Consider the following 20,753-nt stretch of genomic DNA (forward strand, 5'->3'; position numbering starts at 1 on the left):
TGGCTTAAAACACAAACATTTATGTCTCCCTTATTTTCCAGTGCCGGGTAGACCATGTTGGTATACTATTCTCCTTCAACAGTGACTCAGATCCAAGCTGCTTCCACCAGCATCTCCATCATCTCAAAGTTCTTTGATCCCAACTGTTCAGATGGGAGAAAGGTTGCGATGAGGGGAGAAGGGGGTGGACATTCACACTGACATTTAATTGCCTTAGACCTGAAGTGACACACTCTTTGCCCGCATCCTCGCTGGTGAGATCACATCTCCTAGGAAGGTTGGGCAACAGTGTTCCCCTGCTCCCTGGAAGAGAAAAATAGGCATGAACACGTCATTTTACAGATACACACCAATTTCCCAGTCTCTTTCTAGAAGCATCATCATTAACAATTAACACCATTAACAATTTAGTGTGTATCCATCCTTTCAGAAATATTTATATATGTGAAAGTGAAAAGTCACTCAGCCGTGGTGTCCGATTCTTTGCGACCTCATGGTATATACAAGAATATAAAAACACAAATGTAGCATTTGCACACTGTTCTACATGTTGCTTCTTCTTTCTGTAACAATATATTTTCGATATATCTTAAAGAACTTCACATATCAGACTACATAGATCTACTTCATTTCTTTTTTTTTTCACTTGAAGAAGACCACCAAATTTATTTTGTACATATTGATTTATAATATGGTATTAACCTTTTTTTATTTGCCAAGCATTTTATTTTCTTTTTTTAATTGAAATATAATTGCTTTACAATGTTATGTTGGTTTCTGCCATACAACATGAATCACCCATAAATATGCATATATCCTCTCCCTCTTGAACCTCCCTCCCACCCCCATCCCATCCCACCCCTCTAGGTTGTCACTGAGCACTGAGTTGAGCTTCTTGAGTTATACAGCAACTTCCCATACTTCATTCCTTTTAAAGCTGCAAAATAGGGAATTCCCTGGCAGGCAGTGGTTAGGACTCTGCACTTTCACTGTTGAGGGCCCGGGTTCAGTCCCTTGTCGGAGAACAAAGATCCCACAGGCCAGGGGGCATGGTCAAAAATAAATAAAATAAAGCTTCAAAGTATTTCATTGTAGAGATGTATTATATATATAAATCAATATCATAATGATAAATATTTAGACTATTTTGATTATTTGCTTTTATGGTGCTACACTGAACAAGCTTGTATATAGATCTCTGCTTAACTCTGTTAGTAAACCTGTAGGAAGTAATATATAGATAATATATTCAGAAGTTATTATGCATCCCAGTAATATCCAGTTAGAAAATGTAGTAAAAACAAAGTCATTCATGATAGCAACAAAACCAAATATATTTAGGAGTATAACAAGAAAAAAATTTACTAGATGAAAATGAACAACATAAATTAATTTGATTGTATCAATTATATATTTCATGTATCTTAATGGAATCAATTAAATTAACTGAAGAACATACAAGAATATCTAAATGAAAGAAAAAATATAAATGTTTGGAGTTGGAAAGACTAAAAATAAAAATGTAATTTACACAAATTATGAAGTCAATATATTCCTATTATATTCTAATAGGATTTCGTTGTTATGGAATTTGACAAGTTGTTTCTAAAACTCATCTCAAAAAGAATACCACAAAAATATTTTTAAGAATGAGGAAAGATAGGCAAGACTAGGCAAGATTAATAATAGAATAGAGAACAAAAATAGATCCTCCCATGTAGGAATTTAATATAAGGTAGCATTTCAAATATATAGAAAAAAGAAATCTTTTCAATAATTTATGTAAGGACAATTAGTTATCCAGTTAGCAAAAAATATAGTTATATTTTTTTCTTCATACCATATGCAAAAGTAAATTCCAGGTGAATTATATTACATTATGACTTATAATCATAAAATGATAAAGATATCAGAAACAAGTAGAATAATTTATTGATAACCTTGGGATAGGGAAGACCTTCCTAAACAACATGCATAACACAAAAGTCATAAGGGAAAAGATAGGTAATTTAACCATATCAAAATATAAAATTTCTGGACAATAGAACACATCATGCCCTATCAAAATTACAAGTCTTTCATGCAGAAATGGATTGCTAATCCTAAAATTCATATGGAATTTCAAGGGATCCTAAATAGCCAAAATAATCTTGAAAAAGGACATATTTGAAGGACTTTACCCTTCAAGGTATACTACAAAGCTACAACAGTAAAAAAAAGGGTGGGGGTTGTAATGGCATAATGATAGACACAAGGACCATTAGAATAAAATTGAGATCCAGGAGTAAACCCATACATCAATGGCCAATTGCTTTTTGACAAGGATGCCAACTCAATTCAATAGAAAAAAAATTTTTTCTTCAACAAATGGCTGAGACAACTGGATTTGTATATACAAAAGAATAAAATCAGACCCTTACCTCATGTCACATACAAACCAGCTAACTCAAAATGGACCTAAACTTAAGAGCTAAAACTGTTTTTAAAATCTTTGAAAAAGCATTAGGGAACATCTTTATGACTATAATTTTATGAATATGAAAGCAAAAGCTACTGCTGCTGCTAAGTCGCTTCAGTCGTGTCCGACTCTGTGGGACCCCATAGACAGCAGCCCAACAGGCTCCCCCGTCCCTGGGATTCTCCAGGCAAGAACACTGAAGTGGGTTGCCATTTCCTTCTCCAATGCGTGAAAGTGAAAAGTGAAAGTGAAGTCGCTCAGTCGTGTCCGACTCTTCGCAACCCCATGGACGGCAGCCCCCCAGGCTCCTCCGTCCATGGGATTTGCCAGGCAAGAGTACTGGAGTGGGGTGCCACTGCCTTCTCCAGATACCAAAAGCACAGGCAATAAAAGAAAAGAGCTTTTGTGCATCAAAGGAGATGATCAAGAAAGTGAGAAGACAACCTACAGAATAGGAGAAATCATTTGCAGATATATCTCTGATAAGGGTCTAGTATTCAGAAAAAATAAAGATCTCCTAAAACTCAACACCCTCTTGATGAGAGTAAGAGAGGAGAGTGAAAAAGCTGGCTTTAAACTCAATATTTGAAAAATTAAGATCATGGCATCTGGTCCCATCATTTCATGGCAAATAGAAGGGGGAAAAAGTGGAAGCAGTGACAATTTTATTTTCTTGGGCTCCAAAATCACCGCAGATAGTGACTGCAACCATGAAATTAAGAGGTTTGCTCCTTGAAAAAAAAAATATGACAAACTTAGAGAGCATATTAAAAAGCAGAGACATCACTTTGCTGACAGAGGTCCAATAAACAAAGCTATGGTTTTTCTAGTAGTCATGTACAAATATAAGCATTGGACCGTTAAAGAAGGTTGAGCACCAAAGAATTGATCCTTTCGAATTGTGGTGCTGGAGAAGACTCTTGAGAGCCCCTTGGACTGCAAGGAGATTGAAACAGTCAATCCTAAAGGAATTAGTCCTGAATATTCATTGGAAGGACTGATGCTGAAGCTGAAACTCCAATACTCTGGCCACCTGATGTGAAGAGCTGACTCTTTGAAAAAGACCCTGAAGCTGGGAAAGATTGAAGGCAAAAGGAGAAGGGAGCGGGGGCTGAAGAGGAAATGGTTAGATAACATCACCGAGACTCAATGCACATGAATCTGAACAAACTCTGGGAGATAGCGAAGGACAGTGGAGCCAGGCATGCTACAGTCCATGGGGTTACCCAAAGTCAGATACAACTTAGTGACTGAACAACAACAAAAATAACCCAATTCAAAAAAATGAGCAAATAATTTGAATAGACATTTCTTTAAAGAAGATATACAAAAGACCAATAAACACACGAAAGAGCGCTCAGTGTTGTTATTGATTCAGTTCAGTTCAGTTCAGTTCAGTCGCTCAATTGTGTCCAACTCCTTGCGACCCCATAAATCACAGCTTGCCAGGCCTCCCTGTCCATCACTAACTCCCGGAGTTCACTCAGACTCACGTCCATCGAGTCAGTGATGCCATCCAGCCATCTCATCCTCTGTCGTCCCCTTCTGCCCCCAATCCCTCCCAGCATCAGTCTTTTCCAATGAAATCAACTCTTCGCATGAGGTGGCCAAAGTACTGGAGTTTCAGCTTAGGGAAATGCAAATCACCTTATGCCTACTATGATGACTATGATTAAAAAAATTGTTTTAATGGAAAATAACAAGCACTGGCAAAGATGTTAAGAAATTGGAACCTTTGGGCATTCCTAGTGGGAATGTAAAATGGTGCAGCCACTGTGGGACAGTTTGATTGTTTCTCAAAAGGTTAAACATAGAACATAATGTATTAAACATAGAACCTACCAGTAATTCCACTCCTAGGTTTACTGAAGGCAAGGACTCAAACAGATATTTGTATACCCTTGTTCATAATGGGGCTTCCTCAGTGGCTCAGCAGTAAAGAATCCACCTGCAACGGAGGAGACACAGGAGACTCAGGTTCGATCCCTGCATCTGGAGGATCCTCTGGAGGAGGTAATGGCAACCCATTCCAGAATTCTTGCCTGAAGAACCCCATGGACAAAGAAGCCTGGCGGGCTACAGTCTGTGCTGTTGCAGGGTCGGACATGACTGAAGCAACTTAGCGCACAGGCACAAGCGCAGGCACAGGGTCATAATATTATTCACAATAGGAAAAAAGGTGGAAACAACTCATGTCCATTAACAGGTGAACAAATAAGCAAAAGGTGGTTTATACATACAGCGAAATGTTATTCAGCCATAAAAAGCAATGAAGTTCTGATACATGCTATAGCTTCTATGAACCTTGAAAATTTACACCACATGAAATGTCAGACACAAGAGGACAAATATTTTGTGACCACATATAAAATATATGGAATAGTCACATTCATGGAAACAGAATGTAGATTAGAGGTTACAGAGGCATGTGGAGGAAATGGGTAGTTATTACTTGATGTTTGCAGAATTTCTGTTTGAGATGATGAAACAGTTTTGGAAATAGTGGTAATGGTTTTACAATATGATAAATGTAATTAATGCCACTGAATTATTGTACACTTAGAAATTATTAAAATGGTAATATATGTATATATTTTTAGGCTGCTTCCTGTGATCCTAGTTCCCTGACTAGGGATAGGACCTGCACTCCCTGCTGTGGAAGTGTGGAGTCTTAACCACTAGACCAGGGAAGTCCTTAAAACAGTAATTTTAAGTTAGATATTTTTTCTCAAAAAAAGACACTATATACTAAGTAAAAACAGAGGCAGATAGAGAGGTAGATGAGGAGGAAATATTTGCAACATGTATAACAAATTAGTAAAAATCCAAAGGATGGAAAGAACTCCCACAAGTCAGCCAAAGAGCAGGAAACCTAATATAAAAATGGGCAATGATTTTATCAGAAGAACAAAACCAAATGGTCCACACAAAAAAATTATGTGCAACTAGTGAAATGTAAGTTAAAGTATGAATGAGAGGTCATGTTACAGTCATCAGGTTGGTAAAAATTAAGAAATTTTTTAATATTTAGAGTTGCTGAGGGTGTGGGAGATGGAACCATCATTCCTGCTGGTGGGAGTGTAAACAGACCTAACCTCTTGGGTGGGCACTTTGGCTACATCACAGTCACACACACACACAATCATTCAAACACACTCTTGGTCCCAGCAGTTGCACTCCAGTATATGACAGGATGAATGGCTGCATATGGTATACTCAAAAGATGGAATTCAGTAAAACCCAAAGGAGAAACTGGATCTGTGAGTCCTAACATTGGAAGTATATGTCTGAAATACTTCATAATACTTTTTAAAATCCAACAGGCTTATTTTTTTGCTTCTAACGTTTATGTTTTGTTTCTAAATGATGAGATTGAAGGTTCAGACTGCCGTTTGCAAGCCGTTTTCACAAATGACACCTGTGAGAGGGGACTGGCTTTATTCTCCAAAGCCGTCGTGTCTGCTTTTTTTTTTTCTTTCTTCTAGCTGTGGCTTTGTAGTCTCTGAGACATCTGGATATGCTGTATATAAATTTTGATTGGATAAATGCAAGAATCTGGTAACAGTCATCTTTAGACAGATTTACAGGTTTATTTTTATGCTTCTCTTTAAATAGTTGTTTATGTCTATAATCAATGGTCCACCAAAGATTATGAATTAAACAATATAGAACTAAAAATTAAATGGTTTAGAAGCATGAAGAGGTCAAAACGCTCAGGCTTTGAGGGAAACAAGCTCATCTGTAGCTGATGGGGTCCTAGGATCCCCAACCTTCCTTACAAACCACATGAATGCACTGTTGACTATTGCTTTAAAGGGAAAACAATGTTTGAAATGGGATACTGAAGCTACATCCACCAAGGAGAGAAACTTGTGATCTGGGCATCAGTCAATATGGGTAAATGTAAACAGTGCTTTGAAATGGAAGGGAAAGATGACCCCTTTTCATTTTCCAAAAAGTCAGGTCAAAGTAACATGAATAAGAGGAATACAAACATCTTTGGTAGATGAGATGTGGCAGAGGTGAAGTGGAATAGAAATGGCTAGAGGGTCCTTCACATAGAAGTTAAATCCTCAAGATGTTGAAGTGTATTTGCTTTTAGCTGTGTTTAAGAGAAAACCAAACACAGCCCAAGATGAAGCTTCTTCCCACAACGTTCACCCTCCCTCCAGGCAGCAGGCAGGCCACACCTCACCCTTCTACATAGCCACCAGGCTCAGTGGCTATGAAACAGTTGGCTGTGAAATTTCCAAGGCACTAGTAGGGTCTAAGACTGGATGAACTAGAGACACCACTGGAAGAGCTTCCAGGGAGGGGACCATGAGAGATGAGGAGGGGAAGACAGGTGGGATTGCCTCTGCAGTCTCTTTCTTGAGGCCCCAGCCATTAGAGGGATCAGGGGAAAGGGGCAGAGTAATTGAGACCCACTTTCCACTTGCAGCCCCCAAGCCCCGCACCCTCCCCTAGCTTTCTAAGGTTTGGGCTGCTGACCTATGTGGAAAGCAGCTGCCCAGTGCGCTGCAGTTTGAGGACAGTGTGTGAGGAGGTATCTGACCCAGGTGAGGAGTGTCCCTACCCATATCATGGTCAGAGGTGGTCAGTGCCTAGTTCTTACTTGGAGCACAGCAGTGAAAAGTGGCTGCCCCTCCCCTCCAAAGAAAGATTCAGTGTTAAATTCACAGAGTTTAAGGAACCTGAGTCAACCAGAAGTAGATGTCTCAGAGGCCAAAGAGAGACCTAAGCCATAAATTGTGGGCTCATCAGCTTATGGATGGAAGTTAATGAGGTCATCCAAAGAGTGTATGCAGTGAAGAGAGGGCCTGTGAGGGAACCTGGAGGACACCAGTATTTCAGGGTGTTCTAACCCAATCAGTCAAAGACCACCAGGGACAATCCATAGTCCAATGGAGTCAGGTTTATTGACCCATTGCTATGAGGAAGACAGCACATCAGAGGAATCATGGAGAGTCCTACCAAACACAAAGAAAAAGAGTTCTTATAGGATCTGAGAGAATTAGGTGAAATGTAAATCAGGCAGTAGTTTGATAGCTCAAAGCAAACCAGAATAAAAGAGCCTACATCAGGTCTGGACTGCTCAGTGGACTCAGGGTCTTGTTTCCTTGGAAACAATAAAGTTCAGGCTCATGTGGAATACATGTTTAGAAGTCCCTTTTCTGAATCTCTCCACACCTGGGTTTTAAACCCTGTCCTCTTAGTTATTTAGCTCTTCCAGGCAAGAGTTTCATTCCTATTCTAAAAGCAAAATTTCTGATAGTCTATGATTTTAGAAAACAAAATTGCTCAGTGAGTAAGAAACAAATAGTCACTTCAAGAAGAAGGTTGTTATGATATTTTATAGCTGCAGTATGTCCCTGGGAAAAATTTTGTTTCTTATTAATTTTGTGGCTGGCTTTCTCTCTGTTATTTCAGCCTGATGAATACCACAGCAGGTTTTTACAGCCTGAACTAATTTTCAGATTTTCAAGGGACACACTAAAGAGGTGGAATCTGCAAAGACTGAGTGTAGTAAGTAGGCAGTGTGGACCAAAAAAAAATGTTGCCTGTCAAGTAAACAAAAATCTTTCCTGCCATCAAGTCATCAGCCCCTGCAGTTACCCCTCACAATGGGTGCACCCTGAAGGGGAATTCTGGATGGAGAAAAACAGTATACTAACCCTAGATAGTTTAAGATGCATCAGTTCAGTTCAGTTGCTCAGTCATGTCCAACTCTTTGCGACCCCATGGACTGCAGCACGCCGGGCCTCCCTGTCCATCACCAACTCCCGGAGTCCACCCAAACCCATGTCCATTGAGTCGGTGATGCCATCCAACCATCTCATCCTCTGTCGTCCCCTTCTCCTGCCCTCAATCTTTCCCAGCATTAGGGTCTTTTCCAATGAGTCAACTCTTCGCATCAGGTGGCCAAAGTATTGGAGTTTCAGCTTCAGCATCAGTCCTTCCGATGAATATTCAGGAATTATTTCCTTTAGGATGGACTGGTGGGATCTCCTTGCTGTCGAAGGGATTGTCAAGAGTCTTCTCGAACACCACAGTTCAAAACCACCCCAAAGGAATAATTTCAGTGAGCCTAGACTCTTGCATCTTCCCATACATAAAAGGGCACTAAAAGTCAATTTTTGACGTCTGGTTTCTTGTGTATCAATAGTAATAATCTTTGGATGTTCACTACACTATTTTTTTTTTTCAGGAAAAATTTCTTGCTCCTCCCTTACCTCTTTTGAACAGTCCTTCAGAGCTATCTAAGAGGCTGCCAACCCAGATTATAGTCCTCAGTCAGGAGAAGGCAATGGCAACCCACTCTGCCAGTACTCTTGCCTGGAAAATCCCATGTGCGAAGGACCTGGTAGGCTGCAGTCCATGGGGTCATGAAGAGTGGGACACGACTTCACTTTCGCTTTTCACTTTCATGCATTGGAGAAGGAAATGGCAACCCACTCCAGTGTTCTTGCCTGGAGAATCCCAGGGATGGGGGAGCCCGGTGGGCTGCTGTCTATGCGGTTGCACAGAGTCGGACACGACTGAAGAGACGCAGCAGCAGCAGCAGCAACAGCAAGGCTGCAAATAAACTGTAGTTCTCAACTTTTACGTGGTGTACTTTTTTTCAGTCGACAGTAGAAAGGAAACTATAAAGTCTTAGGTCTCACAAATCAGGAAGATGATTGTTGATTATGAACACGAGGAGGTCTAGTACACTGCGCACTCTGGAATAAGGTGGCCACTAGCCATAGCTGAAACTCCAATAGTTTGGCCACCTGATGCGAAGAACTGACTCACTGGAAAAGACCCTGATGCTGGGAAAGATTGAAGGCAGGAAGAGAAGAGGACGATAGAGGATGAGATGGTTGGATGGCATCACCGACTCAATGGACATGAGTTTGAGTAGGCTCCGAGAATAGGTGATTAACAGGGAAGCATGGCAGGCTGCAGTCCATGGGGTCGCAAAGAGTCGGAAGTGACTGAGCGACTGAACTGAGCCCGTAAGTGGCTCTTTAAATTGAACTGAAAAGTAATTAATTGGATTTAATTTTTAAATAAATTCAAATAAATATTTTTCTTCCTTGATGGCACTTAACCTCATGTCAAATGTTCAGTAGCCACAGGCTAGTCTCTACCTTATTGGACAGTGCAGCTGTAGAATATTTCCATCGTTACAAGCAGTTAAGAAAAATGAGAGTCACAGGCGATGGTGACCCGTGGGAGTGTAGTCTCAGCCCAACACTCAGCCCAACAGCGCTACTCTCTTCGTTTGACAGCTACCGTGTAACTGTAGCTTGAACCACAACCAAGGCTAAAAGCCGGAGGCTCCACCGCTTCTTCACGTTTCCCTTCGTACACAAACTCACTACCATCGCCACACTCCATCTCCCAACAAGCCCCGGGCCCGTCTTCTGCGACGCTGGCCTCTCGGACTTCTGGGAAATGTAGTTTAAACAGCGTTCCAACTCCGGAAAGGTTCTAGCCACGAACTAAGGCTCCCATGAGGCAGTGCGTGGTCAGTTCCGGTCCAATTCACCGCGGCCGCCAAGTGTGCCGTGAGGGGCCCGCAAGTTGGCACTGGAGTCTTAGTGCAACGGTGACTTGAGATGCAGGAGTCTGGAGGGACCGCGCTGTGCCTCTCCCTGCCACTGCTTAGGTCTCCGCCCTCCGGAGTTGTAGAGACGCCTCAACCCAAGGCGGAGCCGACCGGGCCCCAGGGAACCGTAGTTACACTCCAGCCACAACCACTAGGGGACTTGAAAGCAGCGTCCGACGGCGGTCGGTGGGGCGATCCCTGACGGGAAGCGCACGCGTAAATGCCGGGCCTCAGGGCTTCTGTAAACACCAAAGAGCGCCTGCGCGAACGGAGCGCCTGGAGACGGACACGCGGGGGCGCCTTAGCAAAGATAACAGTAATGAACAGTAACGTGACGGTCCCGTTATTTTTCTGCCTTTTTTTTTTTTTTTAATGGTTTGCTAAGCACAGCTCCCTTCACTGAGTCTGTTAATCTGATCTTTGGGGCACTCATTTTACCAGTGGGACAGCGGGTCAGAGAAAGTGATAGCGAGAGTCCTAGCATCTTTGCGTGTGAGGGACCAACGATGGTTCAGGATGCAAGGACTCTAGACTCTGTCTCTGAGTTGCTGTGTGACCTTGGTAGTTCTGTTCCCCTGAGGACCTAAGCTTTCTGATTTGTAAATGGAAATAGGATATTGGAAGGATCAAATAAGACGCAGAAAAGAAACTAAGTTGCCAAGCAATCTATAAGGACAGAAGATTATTATAATCGGGTGATTGCAGATTGAGGAACTATTTCATCATACTACAAATTGCAAAACTGAGGGCCCCTACAGGGGCAGGAGCTTGCTCCAGGTCTCAGCAGTCTATGAGCAAGGGCTAAAACCTAGGCTGCCAGCGTTTGGGCTTAGAGCCCTTCCCTGCACCTCCAGAATTAGTGTCTTTGTTGCATACAGGCTTAGAGAGGCAGACTGTGCCCAGAGTCCAGAGAAGCCCCTATTCCTAATCCTTCTCCTACCTGCTGGGCCTAGTGGAGGAAGACCCTGCTCTGTTGAGATGACTACCAAAGGCAAGAAATTAAGGAGGAGCTGGAGAATCCTGGAGACAGAGGACAGTGTGGCAGAAGCTGTACAGATCCTACTTCTCAGAAGAGTGGCCCAGGTAAGGGAAGGAGATCAGATGTGACAGATGAGGGGCTAATGTTAAGGGGACCGACCCTGAATGGAAAAGGGTGGTCTCTATTTCTGAACCCGAGAGGAATTGGGTGCTCAGATGATTCCATCTGGGGCTCTGACAGCTGCCCGTGACAGCTGGAGGGGGTGCCTGTGCTGGCTTGGATGCTAAGGAGAGGAGGTGATGCAGGTTGAGCTGAGAGGCTTTAGGGGCCACTCGCCCAACCAGGTGGAGCTGTCAGGTGGCATCGTGGGCAAACCATACCACCAACCAAGATACTGACCTCTCTGTCCCTTGGAGTGGGGCTGTGCCCAGCTGTCTCTCTGGAGTGCTCTAAGAAGTTCTGGACATAGGTGTGGGAGGGGCTTGGAGCCGCTAAGGTCTGGTTGCAAATAGGGCCTCTTCAGGCAAGTCATGAAAGGAAGGTGTTTGTAGAAATAGAAGTTCAAGATCTTCCCCACTTCTAACTGTCTGATTCTCTAGGCCTTCACTTGTCTCTGTTTTCAGCAGGGGAAACTGAGGCTAACGGAAGAAAAGACTCTTGAGGATGCACAAGGAGCTGGCGTAAAACTGGACTAGGATAGGGATCTTTCCATGACATGGCAGTGATCAAACATCTTCATCAAACATTTATTGAGTATCTAATGTATATGCTGAGAAGAGCTACCTTAGGGTACAAACAGAATCCAGGATTGCAGTCAGACTCAGCTTTTAACTTGCCCTCCCAGTGACTTAATGCTGTGATCCTTGGTGAGTCACTACCCTACTCTGAGCCTCACTGTCTCTAGAGTGGGAGTGGTAAGCCGTATCCAGGGCTCTCTGAGGTGTAACTATGAATTAAATGAGTTAAGAACTGTTAAGTGCATATAACAGCACTAGGCCCATGGTACCCGCTCAGTAACTATTAGTCGCTCTTTGTTCCTCATGAACACAGGTGGAGGCCAGCTGGAGATAGGGTTCTCCCAGAGTCCGGCAGGAGCGGAGATGCCACCACCTCTGGTCTGTTTGCCTTCCAGATACCTCCACTCTGCAGCCAGGCAGCCTGTGTTTGTGAAAGTTGAGGGGTGGGGGGACACTTGCATCCCCATTTCTCCCTCTGGCACTGGGAACCTGGCAGGGAGCATTTACACCTCCACACACATGTGATGCATGTTCCCGACGACCTGGGTCCAGAGTTAAGGCGATTCTTGCCCAGTACAGCTGCACAGTACAGCCCTGGGCAGTGAGACCAGAACCATGACTCTTCCTCCCTGCAGGGCAGAAGTCCCAAAAGGCTGACAGCAGGGTCTTGACCTGTGTGTGTCCCCTGAACAGATCAGGAGCTGGGGGTAGAGAGGCGCCTGGGTGGAAGACAGGGCCCAATATCAGATACCCTACCCCCAGCTCACCCTGTTTGAAGGTGGTGGTCTGGTCCATTGGTACTTTCAGCTCTGGTCCAGGCCACCCTAGTGGAGGTCTGGTTCAAACCCCTTATTTATAGAGAAGGAAAGAGATGACCGCTCAGCTCACCCAGAGCCCCACAGTAAGGTGGGGGTGAGTCTAGGGCAGAACTCAGGTGTCCTGGTGTTTGGCCAGGGCTCTGCCTGGCAGCTGGTTGGGAGGGGGCAGGCCTTGGCTCCATTTCTCTTTTCCCTCTGCCACTGCAGGCGCACTTGGAGCCAGATGTGGACACCTGGGTGGGTTGTGGGTTGGGGCATAGAAGGGAAGGGGAGTACAGGACCTGGTCAGCAGTCCAGAGCCGAGCTGGGGTGGGTGGACTGGGGAGCTCTCAGTGGTGTGTGTGTGGCTGCTGCAGGATTCTAGGGCCTTATTAATCAGTCTGAGGCAGCAGAAGATAAAAATACTGTGGGAGCACACTCCTGGAGGAGGGTAGCAAAGCAGATTCAGTAATGAGTCACAGAGCCCAAGCCCTAAATTTAGAAGGTGCTGAAGGAGGCAGCCGCCCCTGGGGAAGCACCGTGGAGATGCCCACTAACCAGGGGTACCAGTGCTTCAGGGCAGAGGGCAGTGGTTGGCAGGAGTCCCCAACACAGCAATGCCCCAGGAAAGCTGGGCTGCTTCTAGGCCTGCCCCAGGTATGAATTTTGGACCTCAAAATGAACCCAGACCCAGGGCACAGTCTTCAGCCCCACTCACTGACAGAGCTCCTAGCAAGCCTTCCCCACACGAGCCCTTCAAAGGGTCCTAGAAACTAGCCCCTGGGGCCTGGACATCTCAGTACTGTCCTGCCAGCTGGCTGGGTACAACCAGGCTCCCTGGGGCCTGCTGCTGTCCTGGTACCCTGTTGTCAGACGCTGAGAAGGGAGGCTGTGTGGATGCAAGGAGCTCATGTCGTTGAGTGAAGGCCTCCCATAGGGGACCCATCCAGGCCTTTGTAGCTCTGTTAGGAATTGGGCCGAGGAAGCAGGGCAAGATGTTATAATGGCCACTTCTGCTTTATTCTCAGCCCTCCAGGTTCCAGGTGAACCTAGACTGTTTCTTTTTCTCCAGGTCAGAAGAGGAAGGCACTGCCTCCAGGTCAAGGAGCAGAGACTTAGAAAAGAGGCTATGCCTTGGGGACAGCTGCCAGACCTGGGGTAAGGGAGCTTAGGAGACAAGAACTGATAGTAGCTGTGGCGTTTATTGAGCGCTTGTTGCTTGCCAGGCACTGTGCTAAGCTCTCCACGTGCATGAACTCACTTCATCCTGGAGGCAATGATGTAAGTCCTACTAGCTTACTTGTTCACAGAAATGGGAGTACCAAGACAGAGAGGTTAAGTAACTTATTCTAGATCACACAGTAAGAGGTTCTAACCCAGACAACCTAGCTCCCTAGCCTAGGCTCTTAGCTATTACGCTAGACTGCTGAGCAGGGTATTTTACCCTATCTGTGATGCCTCTGCTCCTGTCCTTCCCTCCCAGTCCTCCAGGGCCTGGGAGCTTCTCTCTGGGCCTTGCAGGGTCTTGATGCCCAGGGTGCTCCTAGGTTTGGAGGAAAGAAGAGACTAACAGAGCTCTACTGTGTGCACCCCCCACCACGCAGGACTCCACAGTTTACAGAGCCCACCCAGCTGCCCCAGGCCAGGAGAGAGGCATCTTAAGCACCTCAGCAGGAAAACAGACCAGAGAGGTGCCAGGCCTTGCCCACAGTCGGTAGGGCCCAGAGTAGAACCATGAAGACTCCCTCTTTGGGAGGGCCCCAGACCCAGATGGCCAGCACCCCCTCTGCAGGCTCGGTCCTCCTCCTGCTAATGTCTGTTAGGCACTGCCGCCTGCAGGAACCCAGTTCGATTGCTGGGTCAATGCAACCTTCTGAAAGCCCTGGAGTGTTTTGTCAGGGGCTCTTGATCCATCTGCCTGACCCCAGGCCCTCCCTTCAGCTCTGTGCTCAGGCTGGATGGCAGTAGCGGTGGAGGTGTCTTTGTGTGTCTTTGGGGAGGACTAGGTTGTCTGGCCCTTTTACCAGGGCAAGAGCTCCAGCCCTGGGACGATGCTTTCTTTTCTGGAAGCTCCCCCCAACCCCGACACACACACCTTCCTTCTTTTGGTTTCTTCATATTTTTTCATCTCAAAGCTGAGCCCACAGTGCCCTGACAGAACAGTTTCCACCTCCTGGAACTAGAGGGGCCTCTGGGGGAGCTATTAGTATCACCCTTGAATGGGGGAAGGGTCAGAGGGCCCACCCCCAAAGCCCTAGGCTATTGTTCCTAGGGGGAAGAGGCTCCTTTGAGAGGCCTGCTTGAGGAGCTCAGACCTGCCAGGGACACAGCCTGGCCCAGGTGTAACAAGACTTCCCTTACACCCCTTCTTCCCCCTGCCAGAGAGCACACGTGGGGATACCACGGATAGGTTCTGTTTCTTTCTGGGCTTTATTTTCCTCATTTTTCAAATGGGGCTAAGAGTCCCAGCATGACCTTCCACCTAAGGTTATTGTGAAGGTTAGACAAAATGAGTGTGGTAGACTCTTACTCTGCCCCAGGACCTCTTCACAGAGAGGATGTGCCAGGCCATTTGTGTGTGTGTGTGTGTGTGTGCGCGCACACACACACACAACAGCTGTAACCCAGGTGCTGACTGCATTCCCAGGGCAGGCAAGAGACTGAGGTCTGTGAGGGGACTGGTGAGTAGCTCTTTGAGGCTGTGTGATGTGGGTATGACAGGGCCCCAGGTATAAGGTTGCCAGATTTAGCAAATATTTGAAACATGCTAACAATAATTTTCCTTATCTGAAAATCAAATTTCAAGATGTGTCCTGTGTTTTATCTGGCAAGCCTACTTGGGTGACCTGGCGTGCTCAAGCCAGTGTGCCCCTGTTGGATTCCCAAGCGTGAGACTGAGATGGTATGTGGCTGTGTGGACTGAGGCAGGAGATGGATGTGATCGTGGAACCAACTGGGATCATTTCAGTGGGGCTCCGAAAAGCTTCGATACCGTAGTCCTTCATGTCAGCATGGAGAAGAATCCAGTGAGAGCAAAGTAGTAGATAAGAAATGATTTATGAGAATAAAACCCTTGTGAGGCTTACAAGCAGATGGGTGGGAAGTGCCCCCAGAACTTAGAGGGCTACAGTTTTATAATCAAACGAAAAGTGGGGAGGGGAAGAAGACCTTCTTTGTCTCTCTTGAGTAGACGTGACGTTTCCATCAGCAGCTCCTCCCCAGACAGGGCAGGGAAGTTTACTTGTCCTGGTTAGACCAGGACTATCATAGCACTTTCAAAAAATATTTTCAGGTCTCAGTACAGTGAGGGTCTTTCATTTTGAAAAGTCACCTTTCCATAAATGATGGGGTTTTTTGGTGTGTGCACAGAGCCTGTTTTGGGGGTCATTAATGTATGGATGTGAGAGTTGGACTGTGAAGAAAGCTGAGGGCTGAAGAATTGATGCTTTTGAACTGTGGTGTTGGAGAAGACTCTTGAGAGTCCCTTGGACTGCAAGGAGATCCAACCAGTCTATTCTGAAGGAGATCAGCCCTGGGATTTCTTTGGAAGGAATGATGCCACCTCATGTGAAGAGCTGACTCATTGGAAAAGACTCTGATGCTGGGAGGGACTGGGGGCAGGAGGAGAAGGGGATGACAGAGGATGAGATGGCTGGATGGGCCTCATTGACTCGATGGACCTGAGTCTGAGTGAACTCCGCGAGTTGGTAATGGACAGGGAGGCCTGGCGTGCTGCAATTCATGGGGTTGCAAAGAGTCGGACATGACTGAGCGACTGAACTGAACTGACTGAGCTCAGTGTCTGGATGTGAGTCTCATGGCACCATTGTTTTATTGTTTGGGGGCATGTCCTGTGCTTCTGTTGCATGGTTTTGTTGCTAAGCAAGCCTGCTTAGTTTTGTGGTTAAGCAAACCTGCTTTTTCGAGTAATCATTAATTTACAGGAGTTTTTTTCCCCATATTTTTCTACTTATAATCCCCTAGTGGGATTAACTATTTAATCACTTATTTTTGTCCCTCTATTCTATCACCCAGGAGATCAGCCCTGGGTGTTCTTTGGAAGGAATGATGCTGAAGCTGAAACTCCAGTACTTTGGCCACCTCATGTGAAGAGTTGACTCATTGGAAAAGACTCTGATGCTGGGAGGGATTGGGGGCAGGAGGAGAAGGGGACGACAGAGGATGAGATGGCTGGATGGCCTCACCGACTCGATGGACGTGAGTCTGAGTGAACTCCGGGAGATGGTGATGGACAGGGAGGCCTGGCGTGTTGCGATTCATGGGGCCGCAAAGAGTCAGACACGACTGAGTGACTGAGCGACTGAACTGACTGATTCTGTCCCTATCACAGCGCTTGGCTGTGTCAGCGTCACCAGCAGGAGAGGGGATAATAGGTCACTCTAACTGTGTGCTCTGTGATTCCCTGAGGCTCTAGCAGCTCACTCAGGGCAGTGTTTGAGCTGTTTGCTCAGTGAGGCCCAGCAGGGCTAGGAGACCCACCCTGGGCAAACACTCAGATCCGGCTCCAGGTGGGACTAGGGTGCTGAACCTGTTGCCGCCTGCCATCAAACTGTAAAGGACACATCCCTCAAGGCCATGCCAGCCCTGGGGACCTCAGAGTGCTCTGTCCTCAGCCCTTCCAGGGGGGCCTCTGGAATCACCTCTCTGCTGCTTCCTGGTGACATCACGCAAGTCGTTGCTCAGTCTTCTAGAACAGTGCCCCCAGGATATTGCCTTGTTCCCCTAGGCAACCTGGGAATTTTCTCACCCAAACTGGCAAGGCCGGTTACCCCAGAGGAGAGGAGCTGGGGGAAGAAGGGGTCAGGGGGGCCTTCTCCTCATCTCCCAGAGGGGAGATCGAGGCAGCCATCCGTCTGTCTGACTAGATGGTGAGTAGGAGGGAGCACCAGGAGCAAGTCAGGATGTGGTAGCCCCTCATTGTCTAGTACACTTGGGCAGGGGAGGAATCTTGAAGCAAAGAGGTTGGTAACTGCCCCCAAGGCCACCCCTAGGGTAGTGAAAGGGGTGGCATATAGTGGGGAGCAGGGACAGAGCCTTGGGTTAGAAGCTGGGAGACCTAAGATCTTATCTGTGCTCTGACCGTGCTGCTTGGGCCTTTGTTTCTCCGTCTGTACAGTTAGGGGCTGTGGTCCTGATGGGAGCTCAGTGAGGGGAGTTGAGAGAGGAGTGTTACAGACCAGGTCATAGATGGCTCCAGGCAGGTGTCCTGACTCTGTTCCAACAGCTGGCAGGGGTCAGTGAGCAAGAACTGGTGTGAATATCTCCAAACAATCCCCCACCCCATTCCGGGAGTCCTACTGGGTACTTGTGGTCCCCAGATGGCTTCTGTCTTACTTTGATTCAGGGGCGTCGCTATTCCTCCCACACCTCAGCTTCTCTCTCTGTGAGGAGCGCGTGTAAAACCCGCACTTGCTCAGTGCCCTGGGTCACGATTCCTTGCATTCTTGTGATGCCTCTCAGCCTGCTAAGCACTGTCTCTTTCTCATACACACTCCTGCCTTCCACCCCAACTCTGAGTCCTGCTTGGTGTTGTCCCCATCCTGGGGCTGGGGTCCGGAAGGGCACCTCCACCCAGTCCACTTTCTGTTGAGCCCTGTGACTGGGACAGGGGCTGCAAGGGACACACAGGGTCGCGCTTCACCAACCTTTTCCACTGTTTACTCGTTCATGAGAACCTTAACAACCATCCTACCAAGGTATTTCCTTAACACTTTTTGTAGGAAATATGCCATGTTTGAACAGTGTATTTATTCCTCCCTACCTTTCCCCTTCCAGTTTATATTTTTAGTTATTTGGGCATGAAACTGACATGTATACAACTCTTTTCCTTGCAGTAATTCTCAGAGAGTAGGTATTATTATTCTAGATGAAGAAATTGAAACTCAGACAGGACATGTCACCTGCTCTTGGTCACACATTTAGGAAATGGTATCAACAGAATTTGAACCCAGGTCCACTTTGCACTTCCAGGCTGTGGGAAGCAGGGATCACCAAATCCTAGGACTCCTCTCCAGGCTCCTCCCCCAGGTCACACATCCCAGCCCTCCCAGCCTTCTCTCTGCTGCTCAGGGGTGTTTGAGACAGGATATGAATCTGCTTTGATCCAGGCATGTTTGGGCGGTTGTTATGAACCCTTGAGCCAGAGATACCTAAATTCCTGGGGGACTAGGAGGGCCTGCAAGGGCAAATTGTTGATGAATGAGGATTTATGCTCCAGCCAGCCTGGCAACCTCCAGGCAGGGTTGAGCCCAGAGCATGGCCACCTGAGCCCAGGGGTACCAGGTCACCCACCTTTTTTGACCCAAGACCCAGAAGATTCATTCTTGGTTAATCTCTATTTGGATTTGAGTGCTGGTTTGATTTCTGCCATCACTACTTCCCTGAATTTGTGTGTCTCAGACTGGCAGTGCTCTCAGGGGTGGAGGAGTCCTGGGAGCCTGTCCTCGCTGCTATCTCCTGCTGTCACTTCAGCCTTATCTCTTCCTCCCAGTACTAGGCGATGGGGATGAGAGGTGTACAGTCCTGGTGCCTGCTGTCAGCTGACGTGTGTCACTGGGGCCCTAAAAAGGCAGAAGCCACCAGGCCAGTGCTTCTCTCCCTTTTCCTCATGGCAGATCCCAGAGGCTACAGTTCACAAAGCAGGCTCTGTATACCCCTCTTTTGAGTCTCTCATCAGCCTGGGTATGAGGCTGTCAGATAAAACGACTGAAGCCGGGGGAGGGGCAGTGAACTGCCTACGGCTGGGGTGAAGGCAGAGGATGTATATAGCAGAGAGCCAGAGCCCTGGCCTCCTGAACCCAAAGCCCACCCTCACGCACCCCACCCCCAGGCCACCCACTACCACACGCTTAAAGAATGTGGGTTAGAAGGGCCAAGGATGATTATCTGACTGTGCTGCTCACACTGGAGATCCAAGATCACGTGGGGACCTGCAACTCATTTTACAAGACTTACTTTGCAGAATGCCCCTTGGGGTGACTTGCCATCACACTTGCCTCCTCACCCCCTCGACTTTTAAAATTGGGCCTGATTCACGAACGTCTCAGAGCCCTAAGCACTTGAGTAAGAAACACCTCTATTTGTGAATCCACCATGACAACTCCTCATCTTTCTCTAGCACCTTTAAGAAAAGCTATTCCATCCTGGAACTCAAGGATGGTGAGGCTAGGAGGTTATACATTCTGATGCTCACATTCTACAGATAGGAAACTCAGGCCCAGAGAGTTGGGGCAGCCAGAGCCAAGGAAGGAACCCTGGGGTGGGAGGAGGCTGAGATCTGGGATCTTGGCAGGATGGCCATGTACTCACTGATGACACTGGGCAAGTGATGGGGCACTTGTGCCCTATTAGCTGCCCATCCAAGGGAGCTCACCATGAGCCCTCCCTAGTCACTAGGGTAGTGAATGCTCAGCCTTGAGCCTGTTGCCACACTCACATTGGCCTGGCCTCAGAAAAATTGAGCTATTGGCCTCAGTTAACACAGAGCAGCTGGAGACAGAGCTAGCACTAGGACCCAGGGGGCAGGTAGCAGTCTCTCTGGCTGGAAGGGGTGGCTGGAGTGCTGGTGGACATATCTCCCCTGTGGCTGTGGAGCTCTGGCCAGCTCTGCCTGGGGAGGGCCAGGGAGCCCCAGAGCTCTGGAGCCAGATGCTCTGGAAAGCCTAGTCTAATCCATGGGAGGTGTGTGAATACGTACAGGGGTGCTCAGGAGGACTGGGGGTGGACAAGGACCAGAGTCCGGGACTGGAGGAGGATTCAAGCTCCCAGCTGGGAGTGCGATGGGAGTGGAGATTTTGTCCAAGTCTACCCACCTTGTGAACCTTGAGGCCAGGGGTTGGTAGGGGAGGCAAGCTGTGGGCTCTTGATTGTGGTGGGAGTGTGCCCATCTTTGGCTCTGAGGGGTGTGGTGTGGGGATGTCTCTGGGTGGTTCTAGGGACAGCTGCTTGTGTATCTTAAGTAGGCTGTTGCAGAGGTGTGTACCTGTGAGTGTGGGAAGGTGTTGGAGATAAAGGGTTCACAATTAACTTCCAGAATCCCTCTTCTAGCACCTCCTCGCTCTTCCTCTCAGAGCCCTATCTATCTTGGACCCTCCTCAACCCCTGCCTGAGGACTGGTCCGGCCAGGTCCTCTTCGGGGGCGATGGGGGCGGGCGCTAGGACCCGGCTG

General features: G+C 47.1%; 1 long non-coding RNA gene across 1 annotated transcript in view; it reads right to left on the reverse strand.

The window, feature by feature from the left end:
• The window catches only part of LOC108637666, a 21,469-nt gene continuing 716 nt past the window's right edge, over positions 1-20,753 (reverse strand). The window contains exons 2-3 of the long non-coding RNA XR_001919221.1: positions 4,301-4,406; positions 1-303 (exon numbers count right to left, since the gene is read on the reverse strand). This is a non-coding gene — a long non-coding RNA (uncharacterized LOC108637666). The remainder of the gene's footprint in view (positions 304-4,300; positions 4,407-20,753) is intronic.

Source organism: Capra hircus, chromosome 15 (genome assembly GCF_001704415.2).
Source record: "Capra hircus breed San Clemente chromosome 15, ASM170441v1, whole genome shotgun sequence".
NCBI classification, from domain to species: Eukaryota; Metazoa; Chordata; class Mammalia; order Artiodactyla; family Bovidae; genus Capra; species Capra hircus.